Source organism: Felis catus, chromosome D1, assembly GCF_018350175.1.
Source record: "Felis catus isolate Fca126 chromosome D1, F.catus_Fca126_mat1.0, whole genome shotgun sequence".
NCBI classification, from domain to species: domain Eukaryota; kingdom Metazoa; phylum Chordata; class Mammalia; order Carnivora; family Felidae; genus Felis; species Felis catus.
The window spans coordinates 21,744,054-21,764,576 of NC_058377.1; the positions used below are offsets into that span (position 1 = coordinate 21,744,054).

Genomic DNA, 20,523 nt, shown 5'->3' on the forward strand with positions numbered 1-20,523 from the left:
CACTTTGGCCATGCCACCTGCACAGCCTTTCAGGTCTACCGCAACAAATGGTTGTAGCCCACTTACGGCCAGATATTTCTGCAATTTCCGACATTTTTTTTTCTTCATGAAATTTGTATATAGCAAAAGCTGGGTTTGCTTTAGGCAGAGCATATGCTTCATATTTATTGGAATAAGTTTTCTAGTTCCTTAGCATTCTGTTCACTGATATTCCGTATGTTAAAAATATCTCCGCTTTTTCCCCTGATACTCAGTAGTAGGCAGCCACAGTTTTCCTCTATAGTTTTTCTGGGTAGAAACCAGAACCCGCTCTCCACAGCCCGGGGGAGTATTCGATACCTTAGGCGAGGATGACCTGATTTCCCACCCATTTCTTACTCTCCCCCGGTTTCCCGGATACCGCTATCAGGCAGCCTGCTTCCAGGGATCGAAGACCCTTATTTTTAGAAAGGAAAAAGCTAAGGCCCCTCACTCAGGGATTCTGAATTCTGCAGGTCTATAGTGTGTCCTGCGTAGGAAGCATAAAGAAGAGGATGTGAACACTTCAATGAGTTGGGGACTCAAGGAGTATGCAAATAAGCAGCAGGTGCACTCCTCCTAGGAGGAATAGCCGGTAATCCCCTCGGGACTGTCACATGCTGAGCCCACAAGTATAACAGCCTCTGTGATTTCCCAGAGGTCCAACAGGGAGGCCATCTTCCCTGCTGAGTCCCCAAGAGACACAGGGAACTACTATTTCAGCAATGGGAAATTGATTTTTATGACAACTCCAGCAATAAGTGAATAAGCCAGAACTATCCACACTTGAGAAACAGTTTTTGGAGTTAAAATGGTAAAATCAATATCCAAACTCATATGTGTGTGTATACATAATATACACATACATAATGTGTGTGTGTGTGTGTGTGAGAGAGAGAGAGAGAGAGAGAGAGAGAGAGAGAAACACAGAGGGAGACAGAGAGAGAGACAGAGAGAACGAGATGGTGGGCCGGGCTGGGTGGAAAGAGAACAAATCACACATTGGAGCAGATCTCAGTTGAATATGCCCCTCGTTTGCTGGGAGAATGGATAGACAATGGAGCTGCCAAGGCCAAGGCTATTCATTTACTGGCCCCAACAGCCCCTCAGAGATCTCCTGGGAAGACCCTCCCCAACAAAACCCATTTATGTGAATGACTGCAGCCTGTGGCCTTGTCTGAGCCAGGAACCTTCCAGAGTTGTCCGGAGCTACGTGTCATGGCATCATAGACCCACTGGCAAATCAGGTGCCCAACCTGGACCCTGACCTATCTTCTCTGGGCCTAGCCTCAAAGAGATTCTGTAAGCAGACCAAACTTATAAACTCCTTATGTTTCACATATTCTTTTGTAAGCTGATTATCTTTCATTTAAAATGCCTCTTCTGACATAAACAACACATTTATTCATTCACTCAACACTTGTTTATTGAGCGGGTGCTATCCCAGGTACTGGGGACACAATGGTGAAAAACAGACATAGATGTTACAATCTCAGATCAATCCACAAAAACCTATTTAATCAATAATAAAGACAAACTAATTTTTGTGTGTGGTAGAATTATATTCTGAGCTCCATCTTGGGCTACCTGGAAAATAGCATTCCTTGCCTTGGCAATCGCAGCTGAAATTCCCACCTGGTCCCTAAGCAACAGCAACCATAAGTAAGAAGTGCAGAAGCCAGTATCTGTTGCGTGCCTCCTGTATGTCTGGCTGTGCTAACACTTTACATACATCGATGGGATATGGCTTTATGAGGTAGACACAATTGCTCTCACTTTACAGATAAAGAATCCAATTCTCAAAAGCTAACTTTAGTTGCTTAAGGTGATAGAGTTCGCGACGAAGCTAGAGTTTGAGCTCAGGCTGCTGGCACCAAAGTCCCCATGTTCCTTCTTCGGTTCATCAACGGACTGCCTCAGTTTGGGCTTTGGGCCAGAGATGTGGGGCAGCTTGGGAAGGTGAGGACAGAAGGCACCTTTCCAGGACTTTGACTGTGGTGGGGGGCAGGGGAGGGGGGCACAGGGCCACAGGGAAGTGAAGCGTGCAGATGTGTAGATTATTCCTATGCCAGTGGTTCTGAAATCAAGCTCTGAGCACACCAGCCACTTTCCCTGACATGGCTTGTGTCTGTGATGCACCCTGCTTACCCGCCCTGGAATCCTTAAGATTGACCATGTATTTAAGTTACCAAGACTCCACTGGAACGAAGAACGTTTTTCTTCCACTGTGTTTTCTGGGGGAGATGCTGCTGGAGACAGGCAGGAGGAAGCCAGAGCGTGAGTAATGAAAAGAGTTGCTTATGTAATAGGAAACCACACAGTCTAGGCCACATGGACCACTCTGGGAGTCAGGGAGCCAGGATTCCAGAGTTCTGTTCCAAGATCTACCACACTTGGATCTGTCCCCTTGAGCAAATCGCCCACACCTCCCATTTTCCCCCATGTAACCTTGACAGAAGGATGATCTTCCTCCCATTTCCCACTGAGAGGCCGCCAGGGGAATGCCTATAGCACTGGAGCTGTGTGGCACTCTGAGTGACATCCTTTTGTCTCCAACCCCCAGCCAACGCCTCTCACCTTTGGGTGCTCACTTTTCCATGGTACTCCACAAGGGTTGTGCTCCCCCCCCCCCCCAGCCATTGGTCTCTCCAATGCCTTTAGACTTATTTGATGCACCTCAGACCTTTTCCCCCCAGGGCCCCAGTAAGGTTATCACGGCTTCTAATTATCTAGTTATGTACAAACGATTGCCAACAGCAGCTTTGACTTAAAATGGAAAGAGTCTTGGCCTGGCGAGCTGTTTCCTAGCACCACTTCTGCCACTAATTAGATCTGTCTTGGGAAAGTCACTTACCTCTCTGGAACTCGGTTTCTTCATTTTTAACAGAAGGGGATCGAGCCAGATGTCTCTAAGAGTTCTTTGCAGTTTCCTGATTTTGATCCCCTTACCTAGGAACCGGATCCTCTTTTACAGGTATCCTCCACTTTCTGAAAGTTCGCCTTCCACCACTTTGCTTTTACCAAAGACATATCATAGCACCTGTTTTCGCTAACTGAAAGAAATCCAAAGAGGATTTTCGCTTTTATGACAAAAGGCCAAAAGCGAAAATAGTGTTGCGTGTTTGTTCCAAAGAGGCAGTGCACGCATCCGTGCCCCCAAACAGTGAGCGTGACCCCACCAGAGCTTTGACGTGTGTCTGCGAGCAGCTAGCTTTATCTTGATTTATGTTGTGCACCCGTCAGCAAGATGTGTCCTAAGGTATCAGAAAGTCCTAAGAGAGGTTATTTTTGGGGTCTGCTACTGCTAAAAAATGTTCCGTATAAATTAACATGTAATTGCTTCTTTGCAATTTATACCATTTTGTACCATTTCGATTTAGGAATGGTTTCTTAGGAAAGCTCTACTTTTGGATAGCGGGGGAAACCTTACTTCCTTTTTTTTCATAACCTTAGGAATGACAAGACTCCGTGGCCTGATTGAAACAAACACACAGAAAGAGGCACACAAATCCAGGCCCTTCCTCAGTCACGCACCTAGTTAGTCCTCTAGCGTCAGGCTCTGAGAAGCACCGGTTCCAACCACTGCCATGGTCTATCTCCCCTACCCTTGCACCTGCTCCCCAGCACCTCTGCCCCCATCCAGTTCCTGGAGAGTTTCTTCTGTGCAGCAGGTGCCCACCAGACAGCCACTCCATGACATTAGAGGACGAAGCTGTAAGAGGAGACTTGCCCCTTGCCCAGCCATCCGCATCCCAGCCTTGGGACAGCTCTGCTCTGCTCCACACGCCCTGCGTGGGTTGGCTCCTGTTGCTAGGAGAACCTGACCATTTGCATTTCCTGCTGTTTTTATTTTAGATTAGCAGCCGCACTGCTGCAGGAACACAGGGTATTTTAAGAAAGACAGAAAAGGGAAGGGTGAGCGGAGCACCTCGCATGGGACCTCCCTCCCAAAGGCGTCCAAAACACTCAGAAGCCACCCATCCCAGACCCAGGCCCCATGCAGGCCTCTTTCTTGCGCTTCCCGGAACAGCACCGTCTCCCAGTGCTGACACCTTTACAAGCATTGTCAAGCTATCCGGGAGCAAAACAACAGTCTTCTTCTTCTATGCCTAAAAGATTAGGCCATGTAACTCAACCTAACACACACAGAGCACCAGTGTCCCCATCTTAGATGAAAACCTCCAGATTCTGGTTCAGTCAGTTAAGCATCTGACTCTTGATTTCGGCTCAGGTCATGATCACACGGGCTCTGTGCCTGTAGTGCGGTAGTGCGGTGCCTGCTTGAGATTCTCTCTCTCCCTCTCTCTGTGCCCCTCCTCCACTTCCACATGCATGTGTTCTCTCTCTTTCAAAATAAATAAACATGAAAAAAATTTTAAGCCACTTCTAGATTCCTATAAGGATTTCCAACTCTGTCAAGACACCTCATCTCCAAGGATGGCTTATGTTTCCTCCTTTCCCTTGCCACTTCTCTCCAGGCCTGCCTTAAAGGTGGAGGCTTGGCTTTTCCTTCAAGACCTCACAGAAATCAGTGTTACCTTCTCTTTTAGGGTTCCCAAACCCAATTCCAATGGGGGGGGCGGGGAGGGAGATCACACACACACACACACACACACACACACACAATGCCAAGCAATTCTCAGATAGCCTGCTGGTGTCTGAGAATTCGACTCAATTCTGATGCTAACTACCCAGAGATAACATCAGATTCCACAGGTTAAGGGTTCAGTCCTACAAGACTGTCCCCCATCCTCCACTTAAGATAACAGTCACAAGCCCCAGGCTGTTACTTTTGCTTCTGGCCCACCAGCTACAGATTGGAGGCTCCAATGACCTCATCCCTAGGTTTGATTAATTTGCTAGAGCAGCTTACAGAACCCATGGAAACACTTACATTTACCAGTTTATTACAAGATATGATAAAGGATGCAAATCAACAGCCAAATGAAGGATGCAGAGTGAGATCCTGAACAAAGGAGCTTTGTCCTCAAGGAGTTCAGGGCTCTGTTCGGTTGCATGCGGAAGCATTCTGGTTCCCCAAGCATGGAAGCTCACCTAAAAAGAACCAAAACATTGTCTTCTTGGGTTTTTATGGAGGCTTCATTACATAGTCATGATTGACTAAGTATTGCCTATTGGCCGATTCAACCTCCAGCCCCTCTCTACTCCCAGAGGTTAGAGGAGGGAGATGAAAGTTCCAAGCCTTTAATCACAGGTTGGTCCTCCTGGCAACCAGCCCCCGCCCTTAGGTGGGGTCCAAAAGTCACTTGCATTTATATCGAGACACCGTTTCACCTCATGGCTCTGAAATGTTTTCAGAAACTGTGGATGAAGACCAAATACAGCTGACAAATACATTTTGGTGATGTGAATGACCAAAGATGTATCATATCTTATGTATCATATCTTATATGATATATATATATATATCATATCTTAAAGATATGATATATATATATCATATAAGATATATAGCTTACAAATCATTGATTTATAAATGTAAATTGATTTATAAATCATATATGTGTGTATATATATATATGTGTGTGTGTATATATATATCTATATATATATCTTATAAATCATTATATTGAACCTTCCCAGATCCCCTTTTGTTCAATTAATCTCTCCCTCCCAGTTCTAAAAACACCTGCATCTTATCACCACGATTTGTTTCGGATCATTAATCTATTCTTCTGTCTTGCCCACAAGAGTGTTGAACTCCTAGAAGGCGGTGTCTTTGCAATTTTTGTTTTTCAATCCCCTTCTTACTGCTAGAATATTTGCTCACAATAGATGTTCATTAACACTTTTAAAATTTGTTCAGCCCCATCAGGCATGTATTGAGCCCTACCAGGACTTACACACCATAAGTAATCACGAAACATTCTCTATCATTTAGGAGCTCTTGTCCCCGGGGAGGAAGACAAGAAAACAGTTTTAAACAATGTGATGAATGTTGTAATAAAAGTATGTCCAGAATTGCAAGAAGTTTCCTGAGGCAGGGGTAAGGGTGGGGTGGAAAATGAGCAAGAAAAATCAGGAACGGTTTCATGGAGCTTACTCTTGAAGAGGGATTAACATCCACCATGGGATGGCCACTTCAATCAGGAAGAGCTCAGGTAAAGGTTCAAAGACCAAAAAAAAAAAAAAAAAAAAAAAAAAGATTGAATTGAATATACAACCCAGGTGCTTGACAAGTGGGATCTCAGGCTGGAATCCACCTCTCTGACACTCACTCCGCTGATCCATCCCTGATTAGCATCTTTCCTCAAGAAGTAACAATGTCCTCCCTCTCCTCAGCCACCTATTCCAGGCTGTGGGGAGCAAAATGCTGCCAGAAAGAAGATAATTATGAGACACCAAACAAAGCTGTTCCTAAACACATACCACAAAGCCCCCTGTGGAGCCACATTCCTCAGTGGGTGCTTGCTTGAACAAGCGCCCATTTAGCCTCCTTTCAACTAGCCATCTTTGCCAGAGGCTCACCCTACCAATCTCGCTTGGTAGGACCAGCCTCTGAAGACCAACTGTCAACTCACGAGGGGATGAGAGGACTCTGTGTGAACAAAGCAGGCACCCAGACGCTCAGCCTCTTTAGGCAGCTCTGTCTGGGCAGTGGGCATGCAACCTTTGGACAGATGGCAGAATCTCCTCCGCCAAATCCGCGATTCTTGACCTTTAGTGAGACAGAGACTGCAGCAGAAATTCCTAGTTGTCTGCCATCCTCTCCTTTTCCTTATTAACAGAAACACTGACTTTATGTGAAGTCAGCCGAAAGGCCCTACTTCGCAGCCTCTCCTGCAGGTGGGTATGGACGCAAGATGGAGGTGAATAGCTTCCTAACAGGGGGACAGAAAAAGGGAGTGGATCTTTTTGGCCCCCCTCTGCCCACCCCCTCCTCTCTTCCACTTCCTGCCCAGAAGATAGATGTTCATCTAAGTCTATCTAGTAGCCATCTTGGGCTATGAGGTGACCTCAAAGGTGGGTACCACATGCTGAGGATGATTCTACAGCTCTGACAGAAATTCACTACTGTCCCCAAAAAGCTGTTTGTGTGTGTATACACAGTTTTGCAAACGATTTCCAGGGTTTGGGGAGCCTTGACGCCAATGCATTGGACCCCAGGTTAAAAGAACCTTGCTTTAGACATGTGGGGAGAGCCCGCTCTACCGCGGCTGCTTAGATTATTCCCGTTCCAGTGGGGGGAACCTAGGATTGTGTTGTGACCATGTCCTCTAATAACCTGACAAGCCGTCTACTTCCCTCTCCAATTCCAGCACCAGTACCTCCCCTGCCTCATTCCTCTTAGGGGTTTTAACGCAGGGCCACCCATCTCTCCCTACCTCCCCTTCTTCCGCCTCCCCACCTATTCTCCCTGGGCTGCCAATCCCACTCCAAAGTCACTTTATACCAGGAAGGAAATTAGCATTTGTGTTGGGACAAAAAGTGACACTGCTCAGCTCTCCTTGTCATTCTGCTCTTAATTAATATTTAACCTCAGAGATTGTGTAGCAGACGGAAGTGGCTGCCGGGAGAACACAGCCAGAGCCTGGTATCCTTCTCAACACTGCCTCCCCTACTCCCAGCTTCCCTCCCTGTGCCTCGGGGCCCAGAGGGCCCAAGGGAAAGTGCCGAGGAGTGGTACTGGACACCCCTGAGTCCCTCGATTGTACTTTATGGATGTGCTCTCTCGGATCTCTTGTGTAAACAACCCTTCTGCAACAAAATGGGAGCTGCTGGAACTCAGAACTGACTCCCAGAGCTAGACCCAGGGCCTAGCCTGCCCAAAAGGACTAAGAGACAGGCAAGGGGGAAAGAAAAGCAATGCAAATGTGCCCCTCAACAGATTCCATTTAATGCACTATTTTTAGTTGCCTTCAATCCCTCGGGGTTGTCAGGGCGGTTGCAGCCCCCCTCCCCCGGGGAGTGGAAATGACAGGCATTATTACCCAGCCCAGAACACTGGTGGAGTGCGTGGTGGGGGGGGGGGGGGGGGGGGGGGGGGGGGGGGGTGCTGCCTTGCCAGCTCCAAAATTGGGGAGCTTAACTTCCAACGGGAAATTGAGGACACCAGGAAAGATCAGGCCACACACAGGAGGCCCACAGGACCCCCTCCTCTGTCCCAGCCAGCATGCCAGACCATCCCCAAATACACGTCCACTGGGCCCAGACCAGGAGTGTGGGAGTCTCCTCAGTCCCCAAGTGTCTCGAAAACTAGGTTATACAACATCCCTCACTGCCAAGTTCTTTCTTCTCTCTAATCTTAGCCCTGCCTTCGGTCTAAGCCCATTTCCCCTTGCTCTGAATGCAGAGGCAAAGAAGGACAGCTGGTCACCATCCCCCAGCAAGGGAGCCCTTCTTTGTCCTGAAGAAAACGATTCCATTTCCTCTGGGCCTTCTGTTCTCCCACCTGAGTCATAACCTTGCCACACACGTCATGTTTTTTAGCTGATCTCCTTGTTACTCTTCTAACCCTGCTCCGATTCTATCTCCAGCTTCCTCCCTGGCCCGTGATCAGACACTGGACCCTCGCCAGGGAGCCCCTGAAGATCAATTTACCGCATACTGTCTCAGAGAAGTTTGCTAAATTGACTTTGTTATCTTCCCTCTCCATAAGACTAAACTCTGTTACAGATTTCATCCTCTGCTTCTGGAACCTCCCTCACCCTCCTCTGCACCCAGCTAAGTGCAAAGCTTATAAGAAGCAGCACATACATTTTCATTGCATTTAGGTTTAAATGAGATGCACATATAACATTTTTCGGCAAAGTAGTTATCGTTTACTTTGTAAATTATACAGTGGCATCTAAGTGGTAGCTCTTACTATTGCTGTGCATGCCAGACCCCTGGAGAGTGCTTGTTTTTTTAACCAGAGCATTGCAAACCACAGCATTATATTATATTCATTCAACCAATAAACACTGATCGAATTTCTACTGCATTTCAGGCACTATGCTAGATCCTGAGACATCAGAATCAAAGACCAAGTTCTGATTCCACGGGCATTCACAGCCTTTGAGGAAGATAAGATGTAAACAATTACTGAGTAGTGTGGTAACTGCTGATAAAGCACACACACGTCCCAGGGGATATACAGAAGGAAGGACTGATCACAACTCTTTACTCTCTATGATTCCACCTTGCTGGGCATTGGTGTGACCATGCATATGACTGCCAGCATCCCGTCCAAGGGTTGGCCCGGTCTCTGTTGTCCAGAAGTATTTGTAGCAATGTGAGCACATACCCAAGAAGGGCAGTGCAGAACCGTTCCACAGAATTTGGTATTAGGACGCATAGAGAGAGATGGTCTCTTTCTTTTGTAGTTTGGGGTCGTGTCTGCAGCCTTCTCACCAATCCGAGGGTAAATCTAACCCAGAGAGACCCTGAGGGAAGCACTGCTGAGAAATGGAAAGGAAAACAGAGTTCTGTAACACCATTCTAAGCCCCTGAGTCCAGCCATGCCAACTCAATCAAGTGACCCCCTAAATCCTTGTTTTTGTTTCAGCTAGCAACTCCAGAGGAAGTAAAAGCCTGGAAAGAGCCTGCAGTACCAAGAGATGGGGGTTCCTGGGGGTGGTTGAAGGGTAGAAGGCGGCTTCCAGGTGTGCAAACTTAGGGTAATTTGTTTTCTTTCTTTCTTTCTTTTTTTCTTTCTTTCTTTCTTTCTTTCTTCTTTTTTGTATTTTTATTTAATTTATTTCTTTTTCATTTACATCCAAGTTAGTTAGCATATAGCGCAACAATGATTTCAGGAGTAGATTCCTTAATGCCCCTTACCCATTTAGCCCATCCCCCCTCCCACAACCCCTCCAGGAACCCTCTGTTTGTTCTCCATGTTTAAGAGTCTCTTATGTTTTGTCCCCCTCCCTGTTTTTATATTATTTTTGCTTCCCTTCCCTTATGTTCATCTGTTTTGTATCTTAAAGTCCTCATATGCATGAAGTCATATGATATTTGTCTGGGTAATTTGTTTTAATGGCTCCATGACTCTAAGATATATAGATTGAGGAGAAACTCAACTAGGGAGGAGAGGTGGTCAGGTGATGGAATCTCTTTGGAGATAAACAGACGCGAGTGGAATCGCAGCTCTGTTGCCTACCCGCCGTGTGACTTGTTCAAGGTACTTAACCTCTCTGTTTCCCCACATATTCCTTGTCTATAAAACATGGATAATAGTAATTGCTTCACTGGACTATTATGAGCATTTCCTGACTTAATGGACTGAAATAGACCTACGGTATTCAGTCAGCCTGGTCGGGAACAACTCACTTTTGTGGAACGGCTCTTCCCCACTCTGACCGAACTTCTGGAGGGCACCACCAATCATATAATCCAGCTGGCCACATGGCTGTGCCACAGGCTGGGTCAATTATAGCACTTCATTCTCCTAGCCATAAGGATTGGCGTGGGGATGGGCATGACACTGAGGTATGATCGAATCAGAGGCCTCTCCTGGGAACTTTTTAATTATTATTAACGTTGGGATTGAGGAATGATATTTCCTCTTTGGTTTCAAGGCTATAATGGTTTAAGTTCAAAGCTGCCTGCAGCCATAGTTCCAGCCATGTGAGGATGGCAGCATTATGCAGAAAGATACAAAGAGAAGAAATTAAAAGGGAAGAGGGTGCTATTAATATTTTATATTCCTGGATTTGGTTGTTCCTGAAGCTCCACCTGTGTCCTTGCAGTGAACTGATGCTTTTGTTAACGTAAATTGGGTTTCTATCCCTTACAACCAAGAGGATCTTGATTAATACAGCATGTGATGTCCTTCGTATGAAGCAGATGGCACATAATAAACACTCAAAATAAATATTTGGCACAGAAAGTGCTCCAAGGAAAATGGTTTGAGACCTTCCAGACTTATGAAATCTTTAATTTAAGGTCAATTCAGGAGTCCTGGCATGGATATACTGGTATACAATAATAAAAGTGCCCTTCCAGTATCCCAGAGGCTTCTGCTGATAGGTACAAAGCATTCCATTGTAGTGGTTAAAAGTCATGCCCATTTTAAAGGAGGCAACCTTCGTCAGCCAAAGGACTGATAGAGAATCTTCATCCTAGGGATAGCTAATTAACCCTTCAGAATATCAGCCCGATGAGACAGGCAACTTCATGTGGACTACCAGCACCGGCTGCAGGAACGATGGAGGAGAGGAGCGTGTCCTGAAAAGAGCTCTGAAGTCTGTACAAACAGAGATTCTGGACGAATATCTACTCTTCTTTCAATCTATCTCTTTCCAGAGATAACCTTGGAGAGTTTTATTTTTACTGAAAGAAGTGGGAACTTGCTTCATTGGGGGGTCTGATATGGTGGATCCCAATTCCCTTGAATACATTTTTTTAAGTTTATTTATTTATTTTGAGAGAGAGGGTGATAGCGTGAGCAGGGGAGGGGCAGGGAGAGAGGAGAGAGTGAGAATCCCAAGCAGGCTCCGCAATGCCAGCGTGAAGCCCAATGTGGGGCTCAAACCCACGAACTATGAGATCATGACCTGAGCCAAAGTCAGACGCTTTGAGCCACCCAGGCACCCCTATCTTGAATAAGTTTATATGTTAATGACTCGTCCTTACCAAACTAAACCAGTGGTCTATTGGGTGGATGAAGATCAGCCTGTCTCCGCCATTTATAAGGAATTAAGGATCTATCACCTATAACTTTTTAAAAACCAATATAGATCAGACATCCGGCTAGAGATAAAATGCCCAGACCCGTCCAGTCCTCATCTATCTCTGGATTCTTGTCTCTGTCCTAAAGGAATTTTCCTTAATTGTCAGTAATTCTAATTATAGCCAACCCACGCACCATTCATGGGACCACTGAGAGAGGGTGATGTGATAGCAATGTCAACAAGCCAGGGACAAAGGCTTCGAGCGTGACTACAGGAACTATAAATGGTCACTTAGAATCCTACAATGGTTCCTTTAATTAAGCAGAGGCGATCTAGGGCAACCAATTAGGAAGTCACGCTGTACAGGATCCCATACACTTGTGTCTGAATTACTAGCTATTTTAACTTAGAATTTTCAGGTCTGTCATCAAAGAATCCCTGGAAATAACTTGCACATGCAGTCCCTGTCTTGTCAGTGATAGGCGTCTTGATCTGCACTTGAACCTTTCTTGTATTATTATGTCATCTTAGGGATTCATTTGTGTAAACCTTATAGAAAGTTTGAATGATGACGGCTTAAATATAAAGGAGGGTCTTTTTTTACTTCGTGATTTCAGTATTTGACTTGCTGCATGGTGGAAAGATAGTGGATGTAGCTCCAGACTTCAGGTCTGTATTTAAGGCAGAAAGAAGGGGGCTGGTGGTGCCAGCTGCCTCTGCCTCCTCCTCTCGGGAAAGCAAAAGCTTTCCCAGAGGATTTCTCAGCAGAAATTTGCTTATATCTTATTGGCCATATCTGGGTCTTGTGACCAGCCCTAGCTGTCATAAAAGCTGAAGTGGGAACAGACTTAGACTGATTATGGCACCGTGTCAGGTCCGGACCCATGACTGCTCGCAACAAAATCGCAGTTCTGTTAACAAGCAAGAAGCGGAAATGCGTAGATATTGGCTAGGAAGCCAATAGTATCTGCCATGATGGTTTTCGTAAGATCTATACACATCCTCACATAGTTTCCCAAATGTGGAACTTTCCTGCTGTTATGATCTGACATATGTTTAGCAAATCATAACATAGCATAACTCCATGACGCTGTTCCCAGTAGAACAACAAACGTTCTTTTTTAAGGACCAGGCTTTATACTCTTTTGCTTCTGAGGAATATCTACGACACAGGATTGTGTCTACAGTATAGACCTTTGACTCTGTCTTCTGCATATATGTGAACACTGAATACAGACAGAAAGACTACTTAAACACCTTAAGGCTTCAAGGTCAAAAGGACAGGGTAGTTTTACCTGGCATGCCTTCTATCTAAACAGCAGGAACATTTCCACTAACAAACAGCCCAGTCCCAAAACAGCTCATGTTCCAGCACTCTCCACTCACCCCACTCCAACACACAATCCCACGGCAGGCAAAGCAAAAATAACAGAAGTATATCAACCCCAAATAACTACCAGTGCTTACCTCGTTAAACTCAAATGCTCCATCCAAATTACAGAATAACAAAAGCTTGTAGTTAATAATCCCTTACTTTCAGTGCTTCCATCTGACCAAAAAAGAAAAAAATTCAAACAAAACAAACATCACTTTCCAAGGTTAGAGGCAGCGTTAAGCTGGGTAGAACTACTCCCCCCCCCCCCCATTTTTACATAGGGAAAGATATTTGAATTAATTACCATATTCCTGTGTCATCCAGTTCCAGGGGTGTGTGATGTGTCTTTCATTTTGGGTGGTACCTTTAAGAAAGCTTTCTCTTGCAGATAGATGGCCTGCCACCCCGGCTTTACAATGGCTGAATTCCAGTATCTGTTCCCCCATATCTTGGCCATATTGGATGACAGTCTGCTAGGGCAATTCTGTCAATTCTCCTTCCTTTTGAAGTTTAGAGTAAGACACCTTTCCATACCAACATATACTGCTCTCACAGAAGTTCATACGGAAATGCAGTAGAAGATGATTGTTGGTAACACCATCTCAAGCCATATGCCTCATCTGTATTGGCTTAAGGAAAGTGATAGGTGGTAAGCCCTTAATTCCTTATAAATGACAGTGGCAGACTGGTTTCTTCTACTGACCAGGCCACTGGTTTGGCCTGGTAGGCAGAAAATATTAATACATAAACTTGTTCAAGGCAATTGGAATCAATCATGGTCAGACCACCCAATTAAACTTCCTCCTCTAAAAAATACAAAACAAAACAAAACTCTCCAAGGTTAGCAATGGGAAAAGAATCTCAAAATGGAACAGGGCAGCAAGACCACAAAGCTGGACTCTGATCCCCTGAGAGCCACCTTCCTTGTAACATGCCTCACTAATGGCTGTTGCCACCAAGTTGGCTGTTCCACCATGGGCTCTCTGGTCTGAGACTGAGTATATAACTCCTCCTTAAATGCCCCCCTTTCATAACTAAGACAAAGTTGAAATGCTTAACCCAGATGAAAGAAATAATAAGACAGAAATAGAAACATTAAACTCAATAAACCGCTTTATAGGCATGGCTCCTTCCCAAGTTCTTAGGTCCCTGTCATGCTTCATCTGCCATGCTGTTCCCAGAAACGGCCCACTTCTGCATGGACTTCCAAGGAACACATGGGTCTGTGTCTCGGCTCCTCAGAATGGCAGGCCTAAGACTGAATCTCAGAGAGATGAAGAGTTGACTGTGTATATAAGGCCCACCTACTAAGTTCTTGCTGAAGACATACCTGGCCTCTAACAGAATCTCACTGCAAATTAGATCATACATGATCACAGATACATGCACTTTTTTTTTTTACCTCTTGTTTCCTTTTGAAGTATTATTCATTCACCCCCTTATTCATTCAATCATTCAAAAAATATTTACTGAGTCCACTATGTCCCAGACATTGTGCTAAGACTACAGGGATAAAGAAAACAGCTCTAATCTCTTTCCTTATGGAGCTTCCAGGCTAAGGAACATATGCTTTAAAAATAGGCATTAAAGTGTTAGTATGTTTCAAGGACACACACTTAAATATTTATGAATGAAATGATGATGGGGGAATCATAAAGAAAATAGGTTAAATGAGTTTGGTGATGAGATGAGAATTGTTGAACATAGGTAACAGGTACAGTGGGATTCAATATATATTACTTAACTTTTGCAAGAGTTTAAATTTTCTAAAATAAGACAAAAGGTTAAAAAAAAAAAAAAGAAGACTGCGTTGGTAGATGCTGAATGAATGAGAGCCATGGCCAGTGGATCCAGATCAAATGCACTACTCCGAGCTCTCAGATTAGACAATGTCAACACGAAGAAGTGTGAGGCTGGGATACTGACCGCATACACAGACTCCAAGAGATGCTCATTCTCGTCGACAGGAAGAGGGTCTCCATCTCCTGGATAAGAGTTTCTTTCTGCCCTGAGGTAGAAAATGACAGTGAGAATGACCTGAACCTCACTTGACTCATTCCTGGTAGAACCAAGAATTTCTTTTATCTGAATGTCTGGGTGAACTACACCAGAAAAGGGTCTATAAGTGGACTAAAGAAGAAGTAAGAATTATGCCTCATGTGAGCCTTTTTTTTTTAATGTTTGTTTGTTTGTTTGTTTGTTTGTTTGTTTGTTTTGAGAGAGAGAGAAAGAGACAGAAAAACAGAGCATGAGCAGGGGAGGGGCAGAAAGAGAGGGAGACACAGAATCTGAAACAGGCTCCAGTGTCTGAGCTGTCAGTACAGAGCCTGGTGCAGGGGCTGGAACCCACGAACCCTGAGGTCATGACCTGAGCTGAAGTCGGACGCTTAACTGCCTCAGCCACCCAGGTGCCCCACATGTAAGCCTTTTTATAAAAATTAATTAAAACAGGCATTTGTCCGGACCAAAATTGAGATGGTTATTAGGCTTGTGCTAGAGCTTGGCATCAAAATATTATCAAGATGGTTGTTCCCTTGTTATAAGAATGATTGTGTAGGTCCCATGTTTACAGATGGGATGTGGCAGCCCAGAAGGTACAACACATTGCTCAGCCATCACTAGCTGTTATTCATAAAGAAAGGTGGGGAAGCAAACCGAGGAAAGGGAAGCGAAGGGGAACAAAACCAGTAGATGTTTAGGGCAATGCAGGAACGGGGAGTAAACTACATCCAGGACTTTGAACTACATAGGCCCAGAGAACAAGGGGGGCAGGGGCGGGGTAGGCAGGAGACAGATTCGTACCACACCAGTAGAAGCAAAGGGCAAGCATGTGTGCAAGCACCAGGAAGAGCAGGGCTGCAGAGGGGGCACAAGCACACATTTGGTGTGCACCTGCCGGTCCTGGAGTGCTTCGATATGTTGCCATAGATAAAACCAGGGCACCAAACTTCAGACATAAAACCTTGTGTGGGGGAAAGTTATTGCGATTGCTATCCTCAGGGCCTTTCTGGACTGGGGTAGCAGAAGCACAGTGACACTAAATGCAGTGCAAGTCTCACAACATCTTCTCCTGCCTAAGATGTCCTTCTGCCCATTTCCAGCTTCCTCTTCCAGGAAGCCTTCCTGGATCATCCAAATTCTCAATCATTTCTCCCATAACACTTACCGTCTGCATCATTCATTTGACATCCATCATTTATTACTTTAGGAGATATAAATATACCTCATACACACACACACATATACACACATCTATAACTATACATCTATACACGTATACCTGCACACATATACATAATGTACTTTTATCATCAGGCTATAAAATCCAAGAGAGAAGAGACTATATCTGATCTGCTAACCACTATAATCCAGTCCATGTAGCCCAGTACAAGGGCCGGATATGAGAGCAGTTCAGAGGTGAAAACACAGAATTCAAAGTTAGAACTCCTACCTTTTAGTCCTGGTTCTGCAGTTCACCAGAGGTCTCATTCTGGACAAGTCATTTAACTTTTCTAGGCCTTACTTTGTCCTCAGAAAAAGAGGTTAAAAAATACTAATACCTCTTCACACAGTTCTCAGGAGCAGCAAATTCAATCGTGAATTTGGAAGCACTTTGTAAAGCACTATCCAGATTTAGGATAATGTTATTATTCTGCTCTGAGTTTTGATCTAGATTCTTCCATTTAATGGCGATATAACCTTGGGTAAGTTCTTCAATCCCTTTGCTTCTTCTTCTATAAACTGGAAATACAATGACTAAGTTGTAGGATTGTTATAAGAATTTAAATGAAACCACATATATAACGCGGCTAGCACGGCACATGACATCTAGGACTCACTCACAAGTGTTGGGTCCTTCCCCATCTTTCCAAGTATATTAGACCTTCTGTGTTGTGCCCCTAATAGTGCCCTGCACACAACAGAAGTGCAAGGAGTATTTCCTCTTCTTGATAAAGCTGCTAATGATAATGGTGCCGCTGATGGTTGATAATGACTATTGGTGAAGACCACTTAATGATCAGCTAATGACCAGCAAAGCTGATTTGAATGCACCTTGAGCCATGTACTCCCCCCCCCCCCGACCTCTCCTTTAGGACATGTGGGGTGAGGGTGGGAGGAGGCCTCCAGTCTGGCAGAGGCCCCTTTAAAAATGTACCCGGGCTCCTCCTCTGCCAACCAAGTTGCTAAAAATACTACTACAGCAAAAGCTGAAATATTTGCAGAGAAAACTGAATTTCCTGCTACCCCCACCCCCTCCATTCAAATGGGTGAAATCCTGACCTAAGAAGCCCCCAGATCATCTCCACTGAAGGCACAGGCCTCCTACTTTCCACCCCCATCTTACCACGGAGTCCCTCTGTGGGCTTAAGCTGGGATATGATGTTCAGAAAGTGCCCACTCCAAGGAAGGGAAGCCACAAGTATTGGCAAATAGCTTGCCATGTGTCTTGGCTTTTCTCTCTGCTTATGAGGACCAAGTCTCTCCAAATCCCCCACCATCTGTCCCCAGATGGATCTGTACTGGACCCCGGAAGCTTCCCACTAATCCATCTCTTTTCTTTTGTCTAAAATCTCTTCCTTTGCTGGCCTCAGCTTCTATTTCGTGCCCCCCCACCGCCATGCTCCCTGTTAGAAACAGCCCACCTCACCCCCATGCCCCAGCTCCCTCTCTAACCTGGCCCTCCGGAGCTCATCTCATTTCCAGGCCTGCAGTCCCTCTCCTTCAAGAGCTGTGGGGGCCGCCGAAAATAGGGAAGAGTTTATGAAATTCGAAGAGTCAAGGAGGACAGACAGGGCCCATATCCAGCTGGTAAATAGGTGGCACCCCAAAAGATGACCTTGGCACCCAGGTCCTAAGCCCAGGCAGGCACTAGGGTCTTCCGGCACTGCTCCGCCAAGCTCTCAAGCTTTGCAGAGTGAGGCAGCCTGCTCCTCAAAGCAGCCAGACCCAGGCCTTCCACACAGCTCCTGTCCCTTCTCTGAGCTCATCTATTCGAAAGAAAAGCAGAGGCTCAGAGTTCCAGCCAGCCCGTCTTGCTGACAAACTCTGGCCACCTAGTCCAAAAGAGGAACCCCTTACCAAAAAGAATCATGTGCCCTCGATGCATGATAGTGAAGGGGTCCACTTCCGTGCATATCTTTGGATGGCAGTGGGTGGCAATGTGCCCACAGCATGTATCTCTGTGGATGTGTGAACAGCGTGTGTTTCTGTGCCTCTGGGTCGGGGTGTGTGTCATTTAAATGAGGCTGTACGCGGTGCTGCTCCTGCCTCTGGATTATTTGAGTCTGTCTTTGATTCCCGTCCTTGCCTTTCTCTGTCTACCTTTTCCTTACCTCAGAGACTGCCCATCCCCCAGGGCAAGCACAGTGGCCAGTTCCGCGTAGGCGCCTCAAGTGGGCTGTTGATGAAATGCTTGTTTTGCGGATGGAACTGACAGTTGCCATTTCTGCTCTTCCACCGCCGCCAGTGTTCAGAGACGCCCTCACCCCACACAAGGGCGTCTTAGGAAGAGGGAAGGGCTGGGCTGCCTGTGTGGGAGTTTAGGGGGGGCATGTTGTAAAGATACTCCCCCCCCCCTCCAGCTCTGACCAGCAGGAAGAAGGGCCCAGAGGCAGCGCAGCCTGCAGAGGGATGTTGCCTAGCAACTTGGGAGACTTTACTGCAAACTCGCTAAATCCCGAATTCCTCGGCTCTAATTTGGGAAGAGAAAAGCACAGAGTCCAGGCCTGATACCCATTCTATCCCCAATTTCCTCCTTCCCTTTCCCCTCTGGATTCTGAATTTGAAGTTCAACAAGAGCTGGCACAAACCAAGGCCCCAGATGTGCCCGTGATTTAGGCAAGGGACTGAGTTCCAGGACATCCTGCCATTTGGTGGAGGTGGGGGGGATCGAGGATGTGCCAGAGACAGATTGGGGAACAGATTTTCAGTTACAAGGGTGGGTGGGTCCCAAACATACTGGGAGAGACGCCCCTATGCCCCAAACCCTGGAATCCCGGCCAGCTTCCAGCTCGGTTTGGGAGCCTAAGCTGACTAACCCCATTCCCATCATGAGTGGCCACCAGAATTTCCCTCCCACTCATTTTCCCTTTGGCAAACAGAGCCTACATGTAGCCCAAACATTCAGGTAGGAAGGAAAGCGTGCAACAGCTATGCTATGACTGGCCAGTGGCTGTGGATTCACTGCAGTGCTGTTTTAAGATCCCCTCTCCCAACCAGAACCACAGGGCATTTTCCCCTCCTTGCCCGCTTCAGTTATTGAGCCTGAGCAACAGCCACCCTTTCTTTCCTTCCCTCCTCTGGGAGCTTAGCTGAGAAAGACTTTCTTTCTACTTTCCTCCGAGATGGCCCACTCTATCCATTTAACAAGCCACACTGCCAGCTCCAGTACCCTGACTGGCTAGGGGACACTGGCCACCACAATCCAGTCAAGCTGCTGCTCCACAATTCTCCTCCCCTATCTCCTTTTCCCAGCCTCTCACAAAAGCCCACATCCTTCCTCCACCACAGACCCCAAAAGACAACGATTTTTTTTATATTTCCCAATACTAGGGTTTAGGGTATTTTTCTTCCTCCCAGGCAAGGTGAGAGTGGCTTTTTTGTTTTATTCTGAAGCAAGATACCAAGAGGTTAGGGAGATTCTAGTATGGGAAGGGAAGGATGTTTCTCTGAAGCCAGTATCTATGCATAAATATATACATTAGATAGATGATGGATGATTGATAGGTGATAGATAGATAGATAGATAGATAGATAGATAGATAAGGATGTAATGCAACATCTCGGATAGGGTGACTACCCCTGTGTCATACATCTGCATGCACACGTCTGCATTTATCTGCACAGCGTGTGTGTACAAGTTCTGTGCAATTATTTTTGTACGTTGTGTCTGTAGAATCTATTGAAGAAGTGCACATTTTAGTGAGCCCGGGCAGTATCATATATGCACATGTGGGGCTTGTGAGCTTTTGGGTTTATGTGTGCTCATCCCCAGGTTATGTATCAACAGCTTTCTTGATTCCCTAGCAGAGTGATGATGGGACTTTTTAAACGCACGTCTTAGGGGGCTTTTTTATGAGGACTGGCGGGGGTGAGGGGAGGAGGAGTTAGAGCGAGCCATATTTGGGACTCTAGCTAAGTTGTGCAAGTGTGGGGAGGTGGGTGAGAGGTGCGTGGTTTTCTACATATGGGTGGGAGAGGTGTTGTGCCCAGATGTGAGTGTATTTGTGCCCGGGTAGTCGGGGGCCTCCTTCTGCCCGCGGCGGCATACATCTGCCTGGCAGTCTGCCGCCTCAGCAAACAAGGGGGTTGAGCTTGAGAAGCTGGGGTGTGTAGGAGGAATGGATGGAAGTGTGTAGGCGGAGGGGTTGGGGCTGGAGGGGGAGGGAGGCGGAGGGAGCAGAGAGGGGGCGTGGTCCTCCCTGCAATATCCCCGCCCGCCCTGCCCAAGGCTTATCCTGATTGGCTTCTCGACCGAAGGGCTCAGGTTACATTCGCGAGCAGAGCGGAGCGCGG

At 46.1% G+C, this 20,523-nt stretch overlaps 1 long non-coding RNA gene across 1 annotated transcript; it reads right to left on the reverse strand.

The window, feature by feature from the left end:
• Positions 1-4,903: 4,903 nt before the first annotated feature.
• On the reverse strand, positions 4,904-20,517 carry LOC123380384. Its single transcript, XR_006586074.1, has 4 exons — positions 18,342-20,517; positions 14,935-15,016; positions 13,101-13,182; positions 4,904-5,073 (listed from the first exon to the last, which is right to left on the reverse strand). It is a non-coding gene; the product is annotated as an uncharacterized LOC123380384 (long non-coding RNA).
• Between the last annotated feature and the right edge of the window lie 6 nt (positions 20,518-20,523).